At 45.5% G+C, this 20,301-nt stretch overlaps 1 protein-coding gene across 3 annotated transcripts in view; it reads left to right on the top strand.

Moving 5' to 3' along the window:
- Positions 1-17,086: 17,086 nt before the first annotated feature.
- PIK3R1 (phosphoinositide-3-kinase regulatory subunit 1) overlaps positions 17,087-20,301 on the top strand; it is an 85,309-nt gene continuing 82,094 nt past the window's right edge. For all 3 annotated transcript variants that reach the window (XM_036411025.2, XM_036411026.2, XM_036411027.2), the window contains exon 1: positions 17,087-17,200. The gene's annotated coding sequence lies outside the window, so the exon portion shown is untranslated. The remainder of the gene's footprint in view (positions 17,201-20,301) is intronic.

Below are 20,301 nucleotides of genomic sequence, written 5' to 3' on the forward strand. Positions count from 1 at the left end.
GGTTAGAGTAAATAAAGGCTCAGGACGACCTCTCCCTCACAACCCCCCAAACCAAAAACAAAAAATTCAGTTGTCCTGAAGAACACTGATAATGTGAACTAGGACAACGGTAGCTGTTATTTAAAGGGTCATGTTGGTTTCATTTCCCTTATATTGCATTTTTTGCCTCTCAGAATATAGTGTTCCATGGATATGTTTCTAGTTTGAGGAAACAAATTACTCTTCAAGGCTATACTTTAAAAATATAAGACATCTAAGGAAATTGCATGAAGCTTTTAGGCCGCTTAGTCCACATCTTTCTCTCCTTGAACATGGAGTATATACCCATTGAAAAAAAAAATTGTAGTGATATTAAATGGTTTCATGATTTTGATTCTGGATTAGTTTAAGAATAATGTTGGTGAAGATACTGTTCTGGTTACTACTGCTGTATAACAAACCACGCCCAAACTAGTAGCTTCAAAACCACCGTTTTCTTTTGTTCAGTTTTGTGAGTTGGGAATTCAGGAAGAGCTCAGCCTGGGCACATCACACTTGGGTTCCGAACCCTAACCCTTCAGTCAGATGCTGGCTGGGGCTCCCCTCACCACAGGTCCCCTGTGCTCTCCCACAGGTCCACAGTTGAGGGGGTCCCCTGGGAGCTCAGCAGGGGCCGTTAACAAGCCTACAACAGCTTGGAAGTCTCAGGGTAGTCAGACTTCCTGTGTGGTGGCTGGTGAGTGCCCCAAGAGAACCAGGCAGACATCACAGGGCATCACTGTCAACAGGCTCAGCTGGTTATAACCGAGTCACTAAGATCGGCCCCCTTTTGTTGGGAGGCATAGCAAAGACATGTTTTAAAACTGCCATACAAGTGTTTTTGTGTTTTTCTTTAAAAAGCACAGCTTAGTGTATATTATCCTGTGTGTGTGTGTGTGTGTGTGTGTGTGTGTGTGTGTGTTATCTTAAGTAGCAACCAAGATCCTCCTTAAGACCCCACAAGACTGTAAGTGTACTTTGTACTTAGAGATCCTAGCACAGGGTTATAGTACAGGGTTATAGCACAGGTTATAGGAAATGCTTCAAAATGTTTGTTAAACTAAACGGAGGACTGAGAAGCTAAGAGCCTTACCATCCAAAAGAACGAGAAGAAACTTTGTAGCTGCCAACTTTCTACCCTTGATAAGTTGAGAGGCTTATCATGCTAATAAAACCACTCTGTAGAGAGATAACAAGAAAGCTTGGGTTTTAAAAGGTGAATGTGTCTCCGAAATCCTGTGGACACATCCTCCTCCTCCCAGCTCTCCTCACCCCACCCCAGCTTTGCCAGAGAAGTTGAGTGACATAACTAAGTAATGGAGGTAGTCTCTAACCATAAATTCTCTTCCATTTCATTGTTGTGTCAGTCACTGTTTGGGGTTCATACTCTATTAAAAACCGCAGGGTCATTGAGTATTTAGAGTGAGACTCCTGTCAACCTGTTGATCTCAGCTGGAGTCCTCTTCCTCCAGGACTCTCTAGCCTCGCATCTGGCAGATAAAGAAAAGCCCCAGAAAGATCTCACCAGGAGGCCGCAGGACTCTAAGTTGCCCTGTTAAGATATTGGTCAGAAATATAAACTTCCTCACCTCTTGCAGTTAAACCTTACGTTCCTACATCTGGGGCAGTCCTACGTCTGGAAGGCTTCCTGTGATTTGCTAAAAGCCTGTGAGGAAAGGGAGATGGCCCTGAGCCTGCCTAAACCTGTACCTATGGTACTTCCAGGTGGTGACCACACAGGCACATCTGGCATAAGACCTGGTCTTCCCTGTTGTGGGTCAGAAAGGCAGAATGTCGAGCCACCTATTTTACATCACAATGATGCAGTTTTGTCAGGAAGATTAGTAAGTTTCAAGTGACCACCCAGTTAATTAACATAAGGAAAGGAGGCACACCTCCTCCTTTGAAGTTTCTATAGCTTCCCTTAGCATGAGGAGGCTCTTGCCTTGGCCTATGTCAGGGCTAAATTGGAGGCCTTTTCAATTTAGTAAGTTATGCATTTATTGGGTAAGGAAAATGATAGAACTAGTGTCTGGGACTTGCTCTTAAACTAATTCCGTAGGTTAGTCAGTATTCCTTAAACTCATTAAGCTGATGTTTGTGAAAGTGACTGGCTTAAAGAGAGCACTCAGTATATGTTCCTTCTCCTTTTGTTGCCCACCGCACTGTAGAGTGAGTGAGTCATGTTCGTTCATGTTCAGTATTTCTCTAAAATCCTCTGTGTCTTTGTTATAAGGAAAAAGTCCATAACATTTTGTCTTCTGAATTTACTAAGGCAGATCATTCTCCTAAGTCCCCTGTATTAGTCAGGGCTCTCCAGAGACCCACTAGGTTACATACATATGGGAGGAGATTATAAGGTATTGAGCACATAATCCTGCCAAATCCCAAGATGTGCAAGCAACAAGCTGGAGACTAGGAAGAACGGTGGTTTAGCTCCAAAAGCCCAAGAACCAGTGGAATCGGTGGTGTATTCTTCTGAATGCCCATAGGCATGAGATGCAGAAAGAACCAACAATGTTCAATGTGAGTCCAAAGGGCAGGAGAAATCACACAGTGTCCCAGCTCCAGGCAGTCAGGAGGATCACGTGGGTGGGCCAGCCTTTTTGTTCTGTTCGGGTCCCCAACTGATTGGAGGGGACCCACCCACGTTGGGAAAGATAATCTCTTTACTCTGTCTACCAAATGCAAATGTTTATGTCCAGAAGAACCCTCACAGACACACCCAGGCTAGTCTTGACACACCATGTCCCAGTCCTGTTAACACACGAAAGGAACCGCCACACTCCTCTTCCAAGGATTGCTAGTCAAATTGAAATGTCAGGTGACATTTGCATGGTTGTCACAGAAAGGACTTTCTAGTTAAAGGGGCTCTTTTACCAAGGGTGTATCATGTGCCCAATTCTCTGCTACTGTGCGCTCAGAACACTTCATTTCAGGGCATGTGAATTAATGGAATGCCCCTTATCCCCATCCCTGGGAATGCATTGCAGTGTTAACGTGGGGCAGAGGGAGGAGGATGTTCTCTGTCCTGTGTTCACCTCTGTGACCATCCCAGGAAGGGATGCTAGTGCCAGCTCTCCATCTTCACTCCGGAAAGTGACAGAGAGACTTGCTTTTAGAGGTATCACAGGGCACGGAGATTACAGCACTGCTTCACAGACATTCTCAGACAGTGATGACCTATTAGTGCACACAGTTGGAAAGCACATCACCTGTACAATTATGACCCATTTAAATTCAGAAATCATAACTGGGCTGCCCCGTGGTGTCATTCAGGGGCCAGGAGCCTAGTTTCATTCCTTGGTAGGCGTTTGGCTTGCACAGCGGAGGCCATGGGCTGCAGTAGGTAAGAACATGCAACTACTAGGGCTCCAGCTGCAGGTCTACCAACACAGAAGCAACAATGGGAACCTTGTAGAGTTCCTAGCGTAAGTATCAAGTATTAAAAGAACGGCTGAAGAAGGCCAAGGTAACTAGAAACCATTATATTTGTAATAACCATGCTGAAGAGATTATATCTGTATCATTCTATACTCATGCTGTGAGGTCGGTACTCTTGTCCCCATGCTGCAGTCAGGAAACAGGAGCATGGAGAACATCAGTAACTTGTCCTAAGGTCACAGAGCAGGTAAGCAGCAAGCTCCCCGTGGCGATCCAAAACTAGAGAGCCTGGCCCCAAGTCTAACCACCAAACTAGACACCTCTTAGTTGGGTGAGCCCTCTCCCTGCGACCCAAACAAAGCCACAGTCTGTCCCAGTGACTCACAGGGTTGCTGCCTTGCACTGCCAAGTCCCATGGGGATTACTGGGCAAAGGTCCTCTTTTTCTACTTTCAAGCTGTGCTGCTAAACCACAGGTGGAGGTTTATGGGGATGAAATGAAAGACCAGACCTGCTGAGGTCAGAGCTCTCTCCTCCAGACCTTTCCCTGCCCTAAGCTTTTTTATACCTGACTCCCTCCATCCTCCATCTCACCACCAATCATATACCTCTTAGGGACTACACTGTCCATTCTAGACAAGACTTAGGTTCCCTTTAAAGTTTTTGTTTCTTTCCTAACAAAATCTTAGTTTGCACAGCCAGTAGTGCTGCTCTCAGTAAATATCACCTTTCTTCTCATTGGTCCTCATCATATATAAGGAGAGCCCCCTCCTCCAGACACAGGCTGGGGACTGGAGATGGGCTGGTGAGCAAAGCAAGCAGAATCCCTCCCTGCTCACACACAGTTTGTAGTCTAGTGGGGAAGATAAACATGTTCGAAGACTTACACGTAAATGTAAAGCTATCCTGTGACAAGTACTATAACGGAAGGATGCAGAGTTGGGTGAGCCAGAATGGACATTAGACCTATGCAGGGAGGTCAAGGAAGTCTTCCCTAAGGAGGTGGTACAAAGAACAGATCTGGAGACAAAGGAGAGTGTGTTACAGGAAGAACCTGCTTAGAGCCCTGCACCCAGGCAGGAAGGAGTGTGGTGATTTTGAGGAACTGAAAGGAGGCCAGTGGCTGGAGAACAGAAGACGGGGATGGGGTCTATGATGAGGGAAGAGACGGAAGCAGGGGCAAGACTGTATAGCCAGTGTGAAAGATTTTGGTCTGTCTGTCCACAGCAGTTCTTTCAATTCTGGCTGCCAATCAGAATCACCTGGGGAACATTTGAAAAATACTTGTAAGAAGATCTTACTCCAGAACAATTAAGTCCACATTTCTATTCCCCAGGCATAGTTTTGTTCGGTTCTGTTTGTTTGTTTTTTATTCTTCCAGGTGATTTTACTGTGAAACCTAGGGTGAGAATCATTGCCATGCATCAATGGAAAACCATAAATGTTTAAAAGAGAGTAGGTCACTGCATGTGTTTAGGAAGAAATGGGTGCCATATTCAGATTTACATTTCAAAAAGCATCATTTGGAGTTTAGGAATTAAGATGTTTTAGAAAGAAGACCAAATTAATTGACTATTGAATGATGAAAGGATGGATGGTATAGCAGCCGTGGAGATTTTTTTTAAAAAAAGTATAAATATGAAAAATTTCTTGTTGGGTAAACCACTGGGACTGGTGGGATGATGAAATGATGGACTCAGTGTAGGGGAGAAGAGAGAGGATGATTAACAGGGTTCTGTTTATACAACAGGCTGGATAATTGTGCTCTTTGTTGAGATGAGGACAAAAATTAGACCCAGACAGGGTTAGAGTAGGGTTGAGGCTTTAATTTTGACATGTGGAATATACTTTTATTCCATCATTAGAGGCCGGTGCACAAAATTTGTGCACGGGGAGGTGTGTCCCTCAGCCCAGTAGGATTGGCCTAAACAGGCAGTCGGACATCCCTCTCAGAATCCAGGACTGCTGGCTCCCAACTGCTCACCTGCCTGCCTTCCTGATTGCCCCTAACCACTTCTACCTGCCAGCCTGATTGATGTCTAACTGCCCTCCCCTGCAGGCCTGGTCACCCCTAACTGTCCTCCCCTGCAGGACTGGTCCCACTCAACTACTCTCTCTTGCAGGCCTGATCCCCTCCAACTGCCCTTCCCTGCAGGCTTGATCACCCCCAAGTGCCCTCCCTTGCAGGCCTGGTCCCTCGTAACTGCCCTCCCCTGCTGGCCATTTGTATCCACATGGGGCAGCCACCTTTGACCACATGGGGGCAGCTATCTTGTGTGTTGGAGTGACAGTCAATCTGCATTACTATTTTACTAGATAGGATAGAGGTCTGGTGCACAGGTGGGGGCCAGCTGGTTTGCCCTGAAAGGTGTCCTGGATCAGGGTGGGGGCTCCCTTGGGGCATGGAGTGGCCTGGGCGAGGGGCCTGTGGTGGTTTTCAGGCTGGCCATGCCCCCTGGCAACCCAAGCAAAGACTCTGTTATCTGGGGTTTATTTATCTTCTATAATTGAAACTTTGTAGTCTTGAGTGGAGCCAAACCTCCTATTTGCTCCTTGGCTGTAGCCATTTTTGTTGGGGTTTATTTGTCTTCTATAATTGAAATTTTGTAGCCTTGAGTGGAAGCCCAGGCCAGCCAGGGTGTGCTGAAAGCTTAGCTTCCTTCATTACCAGGGAAACCTAAGCCATCTTGGTTGGGTTAATTTGCATACTCAGTCCTGATTGGCTGGGTGACTTGTGGGTGTAGCAGAGTAATGGTTAATTTGCCTATTGCTCTTTTATTAGATAGGATTTTGCTTTTTGCTTCTATTTTCTCTAGAACATCTGTATGTCCCTCACCAAGCCTTGCTATTTTATTATTCTCTAAAAGAAACAAACAAATGACCATAAACTATTGAGCACTTGCTAAATTCAAGACATTGGCCTATTAATCTTTGTAGAAGCTTACTGATAAGTAAATAAACTTTCCTAGTACACACACATGTTTTCTTAGGAAAATTATTTCTGTTCCGTCTTCTATAACTTTTTTATGTTGTGTATTTCTTAAGATATTTAGGGCCATGGGCAGAAGCCCTCTCCAATAAACATAAACAAAGCTCATTTCCTTGTAAAGATATAAAGGTATCTCATGGAATACAAAGATGAATCTGCAGCTAGGTTTCAGGAAAAACTAAAATCATGAACTCATGACTTCATGGCATCTCTCCTCAGTACTTCTTCTCTACATATCTGCTTTGCTCTTTTCTGTCCTCACAACCCAGCTTCCAGTACCTGTCAAGATAAAAGAAAACCTCATACTTCTGAGGTTTAAGTCTTAGAGTTCAGACATCAGGGAGGCTGCCTGCCTCAGCACAAAATCCAAACCCTGAGGAAGGAACTCACAGGCTCACTTGAACCAGGTGTCCTCCTCTGGACCAATCAACTGTGGCCAGGGAGTAAGACCTGAGGAAAAGGTTATGGTATTTTGTGTTGATACACTGAACTGTGACTGAAATGGATGCCTCTGTGATAGTCTACCGGGATTGTGTTGGGACTGAGGTTGCAATTCCTGGAAAAACAAGGACTGGGTGAATTGTGAAAGTTTGCCCTTACATGCCAATTGAGTAAATTACCATAAAATCTAACTGAAAACAATCCCAAACAGGTTGAGAATTTTTCAAAATATTGTATTTCTCTGGACTGGTATTATAATGGTATCTGAAGTTTTCAAAATTTTAAAAAAATTTAGATAGTGATGGACGCAGATAGATTTGGACGATGAAGCTTTTAATTGATTCAACAAAGCACTGCATTAGTTCTGAAAAGATTCTAATTCTAAATATCATTTGCATTTGTGTAGATGGAAAATCATATGATAAAGTCTACTCTTTTGAGTCTCATTAGCATTTGATTAACACTAAGACTCCCCAAAGCCCTAAACGAAGTAATAAGAGTTGCGATTTCAGTTGCATTTGAGAAAAAATATACTTTGTTCCCATAGAAATATACTTCTAGATGACAGGTCATGAAGAAGTTGGTTTTGACAGTGTATTCTTTTGAAACTCTAAGATGAAATGAGGGCTTTGCAAATTACTGGTGATGAAAAAGATCAGAAGTAAGGATCTCTTATGAACTTTCTCATGGAAATACTAAGGAAGAACCAAGTCAATACTTCTGTTCTGACTTCCCAGGGAGTGGCCCTCTTTGCAGACTCTATACCTCACGTGCTCATGACCTTTGGAATTTCCCTCAAGGAATGAACAATCCAGTTAGGATTAAACAAACTCATGATTAATGATGTTTATAAAATAATCTATTATTGAATGTCCAGTAGACAGCCTACAGTAACTTAAAGAGAAGTGAGAGACTGGAAGTCCAAGCAGGCTTGAATGGCAGGGCCAGGACTGGCCCTTGACAAAGCTGTGAAGTAGTCAGTTTGTCTTGAGGGCTTTGAACCCTTGTCCAGCACAGACTGTGTCTTCTCCCTTTTGGCCTCTCCATACTTACCTTTACCTCTCTTTTTTCATCTGCTACATGGTACCTACAGTTGTTCCAACCTTGCTCTCAACCCATTTCAACTAATCCTTGCTAAGGTGCTAATTGAAAACTGAAGTGTTATTTCAAACACAGCAGAACTGTGGGTTTAGAGATTTGGATTATCGGCCTCGCTCTGCTGTTATTACTCAGTATCACACAGGGGCAATTTTTCTTGTCCTCAGACTTTAGTTTCCTCATGTTTAAAATTATTGGGAAGGAATTAGGTAAATGTTAAACTGTCTTGCCCATTTTAAATCATTAGTCTATATAACAACAGCCTTCATTGTTTGTATTTTTTAAAGTTGTGAGACAGACAGTCCCTGTTCTTCCCCATCATAATTTACAGCAAGGCTCAGCAACTTAAAAAAAAAAAAAAAAAAAAAAAAAAAAAAAAGCCAGATAGTATTTTGGTCCCTGTTGCAACTACTAACTCTGCTGTGGAAGCATGAAAACAGCCACAGACAACAAGTTATTTATAAACATAGGTGGTGGCCCAGAGTGGGCCTGTAGGGTATAGTTTGCAGACCCCTGGTTTGGAACATGCTGTGTGGAGCCAAGTTGTTTGGGTTCAAAGTTGAGCTGTACCAGCTACCTAACCTCTGTGGGCCACAGTTTTCTTATCTGTAAAATGTTAGCAATTGCACTTTGCCCACCTCGTAAGGTGGCTGTGGGGGACTAAATGAATGTATGTGTATAAAGCCCTTGGACCAGTAGTTACTATGTGCTAATAACTACTGTTATTATTTTCCCTTTTTCCATCTTCCCTTTGTGTTTTTCCTGGGGGAATAAAAGGGTAAGAGCCGGCCAGGTGGGAAAACACCTTCCCCTGTAAGGTCAACTTCCTACTTGGGAGCAGTCTTCAGTACATTCAAAGCGGCATTCTAGAGCACATGTGTCAAACACAAGGCCCGCGGGCCAAATCCGTCCCGCCAGGCCTTGCAATGTGGCCCGCACCGCGCTGTCATCACTGCACTCTGCTGCGTTTCCATCACAATGACAGTTTATGACTGTTCAGTAAACCATTCGGTCCACGATTTAGGCTGGATTTTAGATTTTGGCCCCTTCTCTGATTGAGTTCGACACCCCTATTCTAGAGCAAAAGCACTTTGCCTGGGACTGCCTCAAACGAATGGCTCTAGTGTTCATTTGTATGGCATCACTGTGAATCTAAAGACAAATGGCCATGCAGCCTTCTGCAAGGTGGCCAGTTGGTGAGCCGAGAAGTTTCTGAACCGCTTTCCCAGAAAGAAGGAATAAGGAAAAGCTTAGCAGAGCCACCTCACATTAGGAAGAATGCTAATTCTTAATAGGCTTTTCGTATTACACGGAGATCGGTGAGGGAAGGTTCCCTGACTGATGGGAATGTTAGGATACAGTTTTAGTGGGGTCCAACCTGGACTGTGGAAAGGAGATGGTGTTCATGGATCTGGGGGTGTGAGCCAACATTCATGGTCAGGTAAATGGCTTGGGGACAGATATATATATATATATATTTTTTTCCTCTTCGAAATCAGTGACCAAAGAAATAGCAGGAATTGCCAACTCCTTTGCCATGGAAGGATATGGAGAAGTATTTTGTAGCATTTGAGGTGTAAAGACATTTGGCCTTAGATTGCATCATCAGCCTGCATAGCTCCTCCTGTTTCTCATGTGGCACAGCGCCGAAAGTATGTACAAGATTATTAATCTTTTACAAGGGAATTGTTGACAGGCCTGTAATCGTGTAGAAGAGTCATAAATCTTTTCTTCAATAAGTCAACGGTGCCTGTTATATTTGGCAAGTATTTACCAGGTACTAGTTAAGCCGGAATGATAGCAGTGAGGCCACAGGCTAGAACAGGGAGTCCTGTGCCTGGATTCATGGAATTTAGGTTCTTGTTATGATTCTGACACTAATTAGCTGTATGACTTGGAGCCTCAACTAACTTTGTAGCATGGAGATAGTCATCTAAGATCTTTGGGGCTAAATTTCCCTATCTGAAAAACTAGACAATTAAACTAGATGCTTGAGGCACTTGCTAACTGTAATTCAAGATTACTCAAAGAGAGAGAGAGAGGAGGTGATTGCAGGGGTCTGAAATTCTGTATTGATCAGCCTGCATCCTTCTGGGCCTTTTCATAGTTGCTCCCTAATTTGTGGTGGTGATAGGTTGGTTTGTAATCACAGTGGTTAGGATGAAAGTTGCCCCGAAGTGGCATATTTCAGGTGTAAAATGCAGAGCACACTAACCTGAAGGCAGCATGTGTTGCAGTCCTGGAGTCAGAGACCCAAGCAGAGATTTGGTTCTGTTAGGGGGCCTGGGCCAAATCACACAACCTGCCGAGTCTGTGACTCCATTTATAAAATGGAAATCATGACACATGTTCTGCCTACAACCCAGGGCTGGTCCATTAAGTAAGACGATTCCTGTAAAAGCCCTCTTTAAACATTAAAACTCAGTACAAGAGCCATCATAAGCATGGCTCCCTTCTTAAACCAGACAACACAAAATAAAAGCTTTTCAAACATTTCAGTGGTAAAAGAAACGAATAAACCTACCAAAACATCCTAAATTATCAGCAGTCATTCCTTCAGAGTGCATTTTATTCAGAACTGGAGAAAGGAAATCCTTGTTAACACCGTGATACAGCCACCCAACAAGTATTTAGAGTGTTAAAATGAAAGATCCTAACCACTTTTAGAAAAACCGGTACTATCACAATACAGCCTGACCTTTCCTGGAGCAATTTTCTTTGCGCACTCAGCTTGGCAAGAGCCAGAGAAAAGGCTATGTGATAGGCGCTCGATTGTGGGGGCTGATGGTAATGCCTTCCTTTATTCTGCGAAGCTGGCTGGATACTCACCCAGGGCTAGGCTCTATCAGAGCACTGACACTTCTGGATCCCCTCCAGTGGCGGGAACAAAGGCTGGTGTTTCTTTTGAAAAATTCTTTCTGAGCAGTGAGATTGTCCAACAGAGTTTCCTTGATAAAGGGCTCATTATCTATCGGTGTGACTTTGCCCTTAATTTTTATGCTGGCAGTGCCAACATGGGCATATTTAACCAAATCCTTTTACCCAGACAGCTGTAACAACACCCGAACAATTGTGCTTGGGTGAGGTTTATAATCAATTACGGACTAAATTTCCAATTAGTTGAATCACTAACGAATGTAGTTTGTTGGCTTGCTTTTCCATTGTATTTATAGTTCTTGTCATGTTTCAAAGGCAATCTTCTTTAAAAGAAAAAAGATAGAATGGCTCAGAAATGCTTCTTTAATGCAAATGACACATCTTCCTTCATGGACCTAAAGATCTATGGTTGCTTTTGTTGGAGTAAAGTGGCTTCAGAACTTTTGGGAAAAGGTGACCTCCGAGAAAGCAATTGATAGAATTAACACGTGACGAATAATCTAAGAGAGAATCTGTGAATAGTGATGGAGAACACCTTGCATTACTCCGTCTAAAAAGCTGATTACGTTTTAGTCTCTGGGACAGGATGGGGATGTGATGTTAGCTCAGGAAGCTGGAAGCTAGCTCAGTGTGCTGTAATCTTTGTAAAACATTTTTAATCAAGGTGAGGTAGATTCCTGGAGTCTACAAAAAGAGATGTCATAGGGTAAGAGTGATTCCATGTTGATCAGACATAACCAGGGAGACAGTTTCGGAGATGTGGAATATATACCTTCTGCTCACTAGGAAGAGGTACTCCTTTGGTGCCTCGAACATGTCATTAAGGCTTTCCAAAACCAGAATGAAATATCCCTCCAGCCTCTTCACCATCACTTACCCTGAAGGTTTTCACGGCTCATCCATGTTGTAGTATGTATCATAACTCTATTCCCTTTCAAGGCCCAGTAATATTCCATTGTGTGTATACAACATATTTGGTTTATTCATCAGTGATGATGAACATTTGGGTTGTTTCCAGCTTTTGGTTATGATGAGTAATGTTTCTGTGAGCAGTGGCACATAAGTGTCTAAGTTCCTTCTCATTGTGATTTTAATTTGCATTTCCCTAGTAACTAAAGATATTGAACTTATGTACATGAGCTTATTTGCCATGTAGTTATCTTATTTGGTAAAATGTTCAAATCTTTTGTATATTTTAAAAATTTTTGTTCTTTGCTTTTTTTATTATTGTGTTGTGAGAATTCCTAATGTGTATTTAGCAAATATTTTCTATGGCTTTTTACTCCCATAACAGTGTTTTGTTTTTTGTTTTTTTGAGGAATAAAACTTTTCAATATTGATTAAGTCCAACTCATTAATTTTTTTATAGTTATTACTTTTGGTGTGTAATATTTAAGAAATATAGGGTGTCCTCAAAACTGTATACACACATTTGAAATTATTATAAAGACAGTGTTTATTAAAATACATTTCCTTTTTAAAATTGAGTTATCATGCTGGGACCGGTTTGGCTCAGTGGATAGAGCGTCGGCCTGCGGACTGAAAGGTCCCGGGTTTGATTCCGAGCAAGGGCATGTACCATGGTTGCGGGCACATCCCCAGTAGGGGGTGTGCAAGAGGCAGCTGATCGATAACTCTCTCTCATCGATGTTTCTAACTCTCTATCCCTCTCTCTTTCTCTCTGTAAAAAAACAATAAAATATATTTTTTAAAAAATGAAAAAAAATAAAATTGAGTTATCAGCTGTTAAAGTGTATATACATTTTTTGGAACACCCTGTATATATATTTTAGACTCACTTAATTGTATGATGTACAGCACCATAAAACCATAAATTGATGGTCATCACACTTACTGTATTTTCCGGCGTATAAGACGACCCCCTAATTTTACAGTTAAAACATAGGTTTAGGCCTATATTTGCTGTATAAGACTACTCCCCACTTCCGAGGCAACACCATAGACCGCCTTTTTTAATAGACCGCCTCTCTGACTCTGGCCAATCTGAGCAGGCTTTTTACTAGAACACAGTGTAGCTTCGGGTACAGAACATGTATAATTTGCATGCATAAAAAGCCTGCTTGGATTGGCTGAGTTAGAGAGGTGGTCTATTAAAAAAGGACTGGTGTTGCCTCGGAAGTGGGGAGTAGTCTTATACAGCAAATATAGGCCTAAACCTATGTTTTAACTGTAAAATTAGGGGGTCGTCTTATACGCCGAAAAATACGGGTATGTATCCTAACCCAGGTTTCAAAGGATGTTGAATTAATTGCCAGCCTTTGTTCATTGAGAAATTCCCCATAAAAATCTAGATTTTAAAACTTTTCTTTGAAAAATTGGAAGGTCTGGCAAACCTGGGCTTACATCCCTGTGTGGCAACAATCAGCTAAACCAGTGGTCGGCAAACTCATTAGCCAACTGAGCCAAGGATCAACAGTACAGCGATTGAAATTTCTTTTGAGAGACACATTTTTTTAAATATATTTTTTTATTAAATTATTATATTTGTACATATACCAATGCCTCCCCTCCCATACATACCCTCCCTCCTCAGAGTTTTGTGTCCATTGGTTGTACTTATATGCACATTTTTTAAACTTAAACTTCTAACGCCACTTCTTCGAAATAGACTCGCCCAGGTTGTGGTATTTTGTGGAAGAGCCACACTCAAGGGGCCAAAGAGCCGCATGTGGCTCGCGAGCCGCAGTTTGCCGACCACAAAGCTAAACTCTAGTACCAGCTGCTTCCTGAAAGACCAGCCATTTGGGCTGCAGTCTCTCCCCAGCTGACTTTCCTGATGCACCTTTCCTACCTGGTTCCTCCGAGGCAGTGGTCCTTTTAAACCTAGCTTCCCGTTAGAATCACTCGATGAACCTTAAAAGCTACTGAGCCTGTATCCCACCCGTAGAGGTTTTGATATAATCCACCTGTGGTGCAGACCAGGCAATTCCAAATATGGGACCACAATTGAAGATGCCTAAGACGGAGCACCTCAAAGTTTAACTTGCATATCAGTCACCTGGGGATCTTGTCAAAATGCAGATCATGATGCAGTAGGTCTGGGACAGGGCCTGGGATTTTTGCATATATAATAAGCTCCTAGAGGACCTAGATGGTGCCAGTGCTGCTTCTCTATGGTCCTCTCCTTGAGAAGTAAGGCTCTAAGGCATTTGCATTTGTCTAACTTTGTTTTTTGAACCCTAAACTACATACTTAGGTTTCACGTCTAGCATTGACGTGGAGGCAGCTGGAGTGATGATGGCCAATGGCAGCATCCTCCTGGTCCACTTCCCACCTTGCTGTGGCCACTGAAACCTTTTAAGGGGTGGGGGTGGGGGAGGCCTTGACTCCCTTAGGTCCGACTCCCAAAACGCCTTCACTGTCACCAGCTGTACGTGAAGTCTCCTTTTGGTAAACTGCAAGTCCTCTGGCATTTTGAGCTCCTTGATGGTGGAAACACTTGTCAGCCAGCAGTTTGGTCTTTACCAATTGAACTGTGGTGTTGGTGCGCTCATTTGAGCGTTTTATTACAGTCGTTTTTAGTCTGTGCTCCCCGATACCCTAGGCCTAGAGCAACGGTTCTCAAACCCCAGCAGGCATGAGACCATTTGGAAGGCTTATATAAAACAGATTGCTAGGTTCCATCCTCCCACCCCCCATATTTCTGATTCAGGGAGGACAGAGAATTTTCATTTCTAACAAATTCCCAGGAGATAAACATGTGGCTGCTCCAAAGACCTATCAGCTCTTTTGGCCTCACCACATGGCTTTTTATAACAGTTCCATTTGGAGAGTCCCGATAAGATTTTATTAAAGAAAACAATTGTGCTTTTTTAAGTTTGAATACAGCTGTTTTGTTGCCTTTATTTTTTCATAGAAACCAATGGAAATGAGTGTAAATAAAAATGTTAATATTAGTAATATGGCAAAGGTATCAATTTAATACAGATGACACAAAGACTGAAATTATTCAGTTTATGAAAAAAGAGGTCTATTGTCCTTCCATGGACAGTCTTTGGATTTATGCTGTGTTCCAATGTGATGGGAACAAATGTTTTTAAGTATAATGCATACTGGAGATAAATTACTGAAGACTATCTTAAAAAGGAAGCTCAATCAAGGCTTTTGTGCTATTTTTGAGGGGAGGATAACCCCAGTTCTCAAGCAGTCTCTTTCCAGGAACTCATCATGTACAAAAGGAGGAGACTGCTAGTAAGCTTTCCTCAGACCCAACCAAGCCTAAAGGAAGTACTGTAAACATCTCAGCAGTTACATCTCAGCTTATTGCATTGGATCAAAGTAATTCTACCACAGGATGAGGCACCTCACTTTATTTACAAAGCTCAGACAACATAGGAGGGCCTTCATTTAAATATATATATATATTTTTAATTGATTTTTTTACAGAGAGGAAGGGAGAGAGATAGAACTATCAGCTGCCTCCTGCACACCCCCTACTGGGGATGTGCCTGCAATCAAGGTACATGCCCTTGACCAGAATCTGAACCTGGGACTCTTCAATCCGCAGGCCTACACTCTATCCACTGAGCCAAACCGGTTTTAGCTGGCCTTCATTTTACATAGTAGGTGGGAAGGATGTAGCTTGATAAACTTCCTATTTTAAATAGAGTGGATTCTTAAACAGGTAGCTGTCTGCTTCTGCATTTCCACTTCAAGAGACATCTTGGAATAGAAATGCTAGTTCCTGGTTAACCCAAAGTAGAACTTTTCCGTTAGAATGTGAGTCACCTTAAAAAATGTTATTTTTGTCATAGCTGGTTTTGCTCAGGGGATAGAGTGTCGGCCAACAGACTGAAGGGTCCTGGTTTGATTCTGGTCAAGGGCACAAGCTGGAGTTGTGCCTCATCCCCAGTTGGGGGCGTGCAGGAGGCAATCAATGATTCTCTCTCATCATTGACGTTTCTATCGCCCCTCCCTTCCTCTCTGAAATCAATAAAAATATATATTTTTTAAAAAATGGTATTTTCTAAGGACAGTCAATAAATTTCAGAATATCCTTTCCTCTACTTCCAACACCCACTGGAATAAACCAGCAAAATCAAAGTTTGACTAATAAGTGCTTGGTGAAAAAAATAATAATATTCTTGCAAGGAAATTGGGAAAAAGCAGTAAAAAGGCTTTTTGGGGCAAGCAGGCTGGGCCGATGAAGAGGAGGAATCTGGGAAGAGCTTTATAAAAAGCGGCGATTCTTAGGTGTTTTCACGGAAAACAGCGGAGCACCAGGTGCTAGCCTGCTATCTTACCCAACCTCAGGATTAGGGGGTGGCAACTTAAGTAGTGATTATTTGAAGAATCTGCCTCTGAAGGCGAACATACTTATGGAAACAATATAAATCGGGTGAGCTTCCCCAGTGACACCGTGAACAAACCAAGAGAGAGAGGGCCGTCCTCCGCCTGAGCGACCTACATTGGCTCGGTCATCTCAGGACTGCAAAGGGATCAGCCAGGGTGCGCCCTCATAAAACTCTCCCCTGCTCGCCGGCCCGCCCGGATCCCGGGGCGGCGGTGCCAGGCTCTTCTTGGGTTTCTGGGCAGCCTGCGGGCGCTCGTCCCCCGGGCTCACCCTCTCACCGTGCCTTCACCCCGGGGCCCGCGCTGCCCAGAAACCCAAGAAGAGGCTGGGCCGGCGGGGCCGGGAACAGCAGGGCCTCCCGGCTTTCTTTGGCGAGCCCCCCCCACCCCCCCCGCCCGAATCCCGAGTCCTTCCCGCCCAGCCACTCTACCGGGGCCCAGGGCTCCAATAAAGGCTGGGGTTCGTTTCCAGCCGCCCGGATTAGAGACGCAGCCGCTGAGTAAGTCTGAACTTGTCCGAGACCTCCCCTGGCCCAGCTGCCTCCCGTCCGGAGCCGCCCGGCAGCCGGCGCAGCAGCGGCCGGGCCGCCTTGGAGGACGCAGCCCCGGAGCGCTCCGCAGCCGTGGCACCGCGCGCCCCGGGCGTCCCGGGCATCCCCGCGGCGGCGGCGGAAGGCGAGCGGGGCGACCAGCGGACCGGCGACGGGAAGGGCCCTCGGGTCAGAGTTCCGCCCCGCCAGCCGCCCCGAGTGGGAGGCGGGCCCGGCGCCGGCGGCGGGGGGCGGGCACGCGGGCGCTGGTTGGCGCGGGCGCGGGGCGGGGCGCGCGGGGCGGGGCCGGGGGCGGGCCGGGGCGGGGCCGGCGCCGGGCGCTGGGGCTGCGGGCGCGCGGACAGGAGTCGCGAGCAGCTGGAGCGGAGTTGGAGGAAGCGGCTGCCGCTGCGGCGAGGCTGGAGGGCGAGCGGCGCGGAGGCGGCGAGCTCGGGCCGGGAACGCCGGCGGGTCGGAGCCGCGCGCGCTGGAGGCCGTCGCCGCTGCAGCCCGGGCCCCGGGGAGAGGAAGGAAGCCGGCCCGCGGGGGAGGTAGGCGGCGGCGGCGGGTCGGGGTGTGTGTGCTCGCGGGGGGAAGGCGGTGCGTGCGCGCGGCTGTCGCCGCTCTCTTCCTGTCACCGGCGGCGGCTCCTCCGGGGGAGCCCAGCCGGGGGAGCGCGGCCGCCGGTCCTCCCTCGTCGCCGGCATCTGGCGCCGGGCCGGGGCCCCCCTCGCAGGCAGCGTCCTGGCCGCGGTCTCCCGGCCTCCTGCGAGCTGGGGCTGCACGCCGCCGCCGGGCGCAGCCGTCCCCGAGCCGCAGGCGACCCCCTGGCTGTCCTCATCCCTCCGGCCACTTCGGAGGGTGCCCGGGGTTGCCTGGCTGCAGCTTTCTGGAGTCTCCTCCCCGGAGGAGAGCGCCCTGGCCGCTGCCTCTGCGTTAGCGGGCAGGGAAGGAGCGGTGCCTCTCCCGTGCCCTCCAGCTGCAACCGGGGTCGTTGCCTGGGCCAGCCCGGCCGGCGGGCAGGCGGGCGGGGCGCCGGTGGTCCCGGAGCCCAGTGCCAGCCCAGCCCCCCCTGCGAAGTTTGTCTCCCTCCTCTTCCGGGGTGGAGGAAGCGCGCCTGGGGCCGTGGGTCGCCGGGGCCCATGCCTGGTGCCCGGTGCCCGGTGCCTGGTGCCCGGTGCCGGCCGGGCCTGGGCAGGTTGTTGGAGACGCGCTTCCCGGGGTCTTTGGAAGAGCCCTGAAATCCAGCTTTTTGTAACGCGGGTGGAGAGACTGGAGGGACTTGCCCAGCAACATGGAGCCGGGTAGGGAGGGCCGGAGAGCGTGCAAGCCCTAGCTGAAGCGGCTCCGGGGATTGTCTGGAAGCCGCGGTGCTCACCCTCACTTCCCAAGGGCAGAGACTGCCCCGCAGATCCCCAGACAAAGGGAACGGAAAAGCCCCGACCGCCGCTCCGGCCCAGAAATGCACTCGGGGAACCAGAATGCGAGGGTGTGAGCGGAATGGCCCTTACATGCTAAACGCGGCATGTGTGTGGACTGTTCGGGGGAAATTCTTCTGCTTCTCTGGGCGCTGTTAATACCGGGAATCCTGGTGGCTGCTGAGGCGCTGCTGGGAGCTCACGTTTGAGTTTGCTCTCCTTTGGGGTGGGGGTGGGGTGAGGGGACTTAGGACTTTGGAAGCGATAGGATTTCTTTCTTTTTTTTCCTTTTCCTCTTTGTCGGTGCAAAGTAGGAATGGATAAAGTAGTTCCGGGTTTTGAATGCCGCATGAGATTGTCATTTCAGTGGGATGAGGTTCAAGCTTTAGTAGTTAGGCGGGACATGCACCAAGCTTGAGGTATTACTGGCTAGGAAAGGTTGGGTGGGTAAGCAGGTTCATTTCTCTAGCAGGCTATCAGAGGAATGCATCCGCAAGGAGTAAAAATCATTAGGAGTGTGGTGACTTCTGCACAGAAGGCCACAACCATCTTTTATGGTTGAAAAAGAAAATAAGAAAAAAGCACAATCCCCTGACACCCACCCCCCTCCACACACACACACACACACACACACACACACACGAATACTTTTTTTTGACTGATTATACTGTTCTTAAAATAAACTGTTTAAAAGCAATAGATTATGGTTGTGTGGTTTTTTGGTTTTTTTTTAGGAACAAAAGTTGCTTAAACTTTTGGAAGCAAATGTTTTGATCACTACATAGAAAACCCCTTCCATTGATTTTCTTTTTTTGAGGGGGGGGAGGGGGAGGATGGAAGTGTCCCCCTAAAGTTTGGGAAGGTGTGTTTGGTTGGGAATCAGTTTAAAGGGGAAAGTGCCATGGGGGCAGCTGCCTTCCTTCAGAAGTGTTGGGCTCTGCCTCTGCTGGCCCTCAGCTGTTCCATGCCAGTTGCAGATAGCAGTAGAGCCATACTTTTTCCTGTAGAAATGTGTAGATTTCTATGATTGGAAGGAAGTTTTATGTATCTGATGTTGGCTTCCAAAGTGTCACGTGCATTTACTTTCTTTAACTTTCATCTTGATATGGGGCCTGTTCTAGCCAGTTGCCTCACAGAACACTGCAATGTACACACTGTTATCTGCTGTTATATCTGCTTTTGTAAAATGATATCACTGGCTTTTTTTTTTGTTTGTTTTTTTACATCTGTGATGCTGATAGCCAATGTGAAAACGCATTTCACTTCCCACTGATTAGTTATATTGTCTTTAGTGACTTCTTGAAATGGAAATGTCTGAAGATCAGAAAATCCCCGCAGTGTAAGGTCGGTTTGGGGAAACAAGTGGTGCAGTGAGTTACAGGTAATGCGTGCTTTGGTTATTCACAGTGGTGGCGGCGAATGCATTTACTCCTGGGACCATGCAGAAGAGCTTTGTATCTCAGATGCAAACCTACGGCACTTAACCTAAGTTTGTGTTGTTAAAAGTGTTGGCCAAACCTTTCATGACATTTTCCCATGGATGCCATGTAACTTTTAGATTAGTATGTTGGCTGAAATTTTTTTTTTCTTAGTTTAGAGGACTGTTCTGAAAGATTGTTCATTAAAACAGGAACAATTCTAGTTCAGCTTTTATTATGCTTGCAATTTGTAATTTTCCAAATGTGTCTTATTAACTAAAGATATGGTACATGAACACATTGTAAAAAAAATGTTATGGCCAGGTAGATTATAGAAAGCTAAGATAATGTCTGCATGTGGGGTTTTACTTTTAATTCGCACATCTGAGGCATGCACAATGCAGAGAAAGTGGGAAGTGCTTTTTCATTGTATTACACATTCTGGACAGGCTCCCCACGGGTCCCCCTCCTTTGGAAGGCACAGGGATTCTGCCAGTAAAGGCAGGAGAATGGAGCATCTCAGAAGCTTGAGAAGGTGAGCAAGTTACTCATCAATTGAAGGAAGGGATTGTCAATTAGTTTTTACCTTAGAAGGCATAATGCAATTTTATGACATTTTTAAAATAAAAACTTATGTTGTAATTAATATTTAAATATTCTTATTCTATTTTTTTTTCCTCATCTCCTTCACTCCTAATGCGATTACTTGCCATGATTTTGCTAACACTTTTATTGAAATTACTTGCCAAAAGAGTGGTGATTAAAAGTTATTTTATGTATATTATGCCAAAAGAGCTGAAAAGTTGACTGTCATCA

This window comes from Pipistrellus kuhlii, unplaced genomic scaffold, assembly GCF_014108245.1.
Source record: "Pipistrellus kuhlii isolate mPipKuh1 unplaced genomic scaffold, mPipKuh1.p scaffold_m20_p_4, whole genome shotgun sequence".
Classification (NCBI taxonomy): Eukaryota; Metazoa; Chordata; class Mammalia; order Chiroptera; family Vespertilionidae; genus Pipistrellus; species Pipistrellus kuhlii.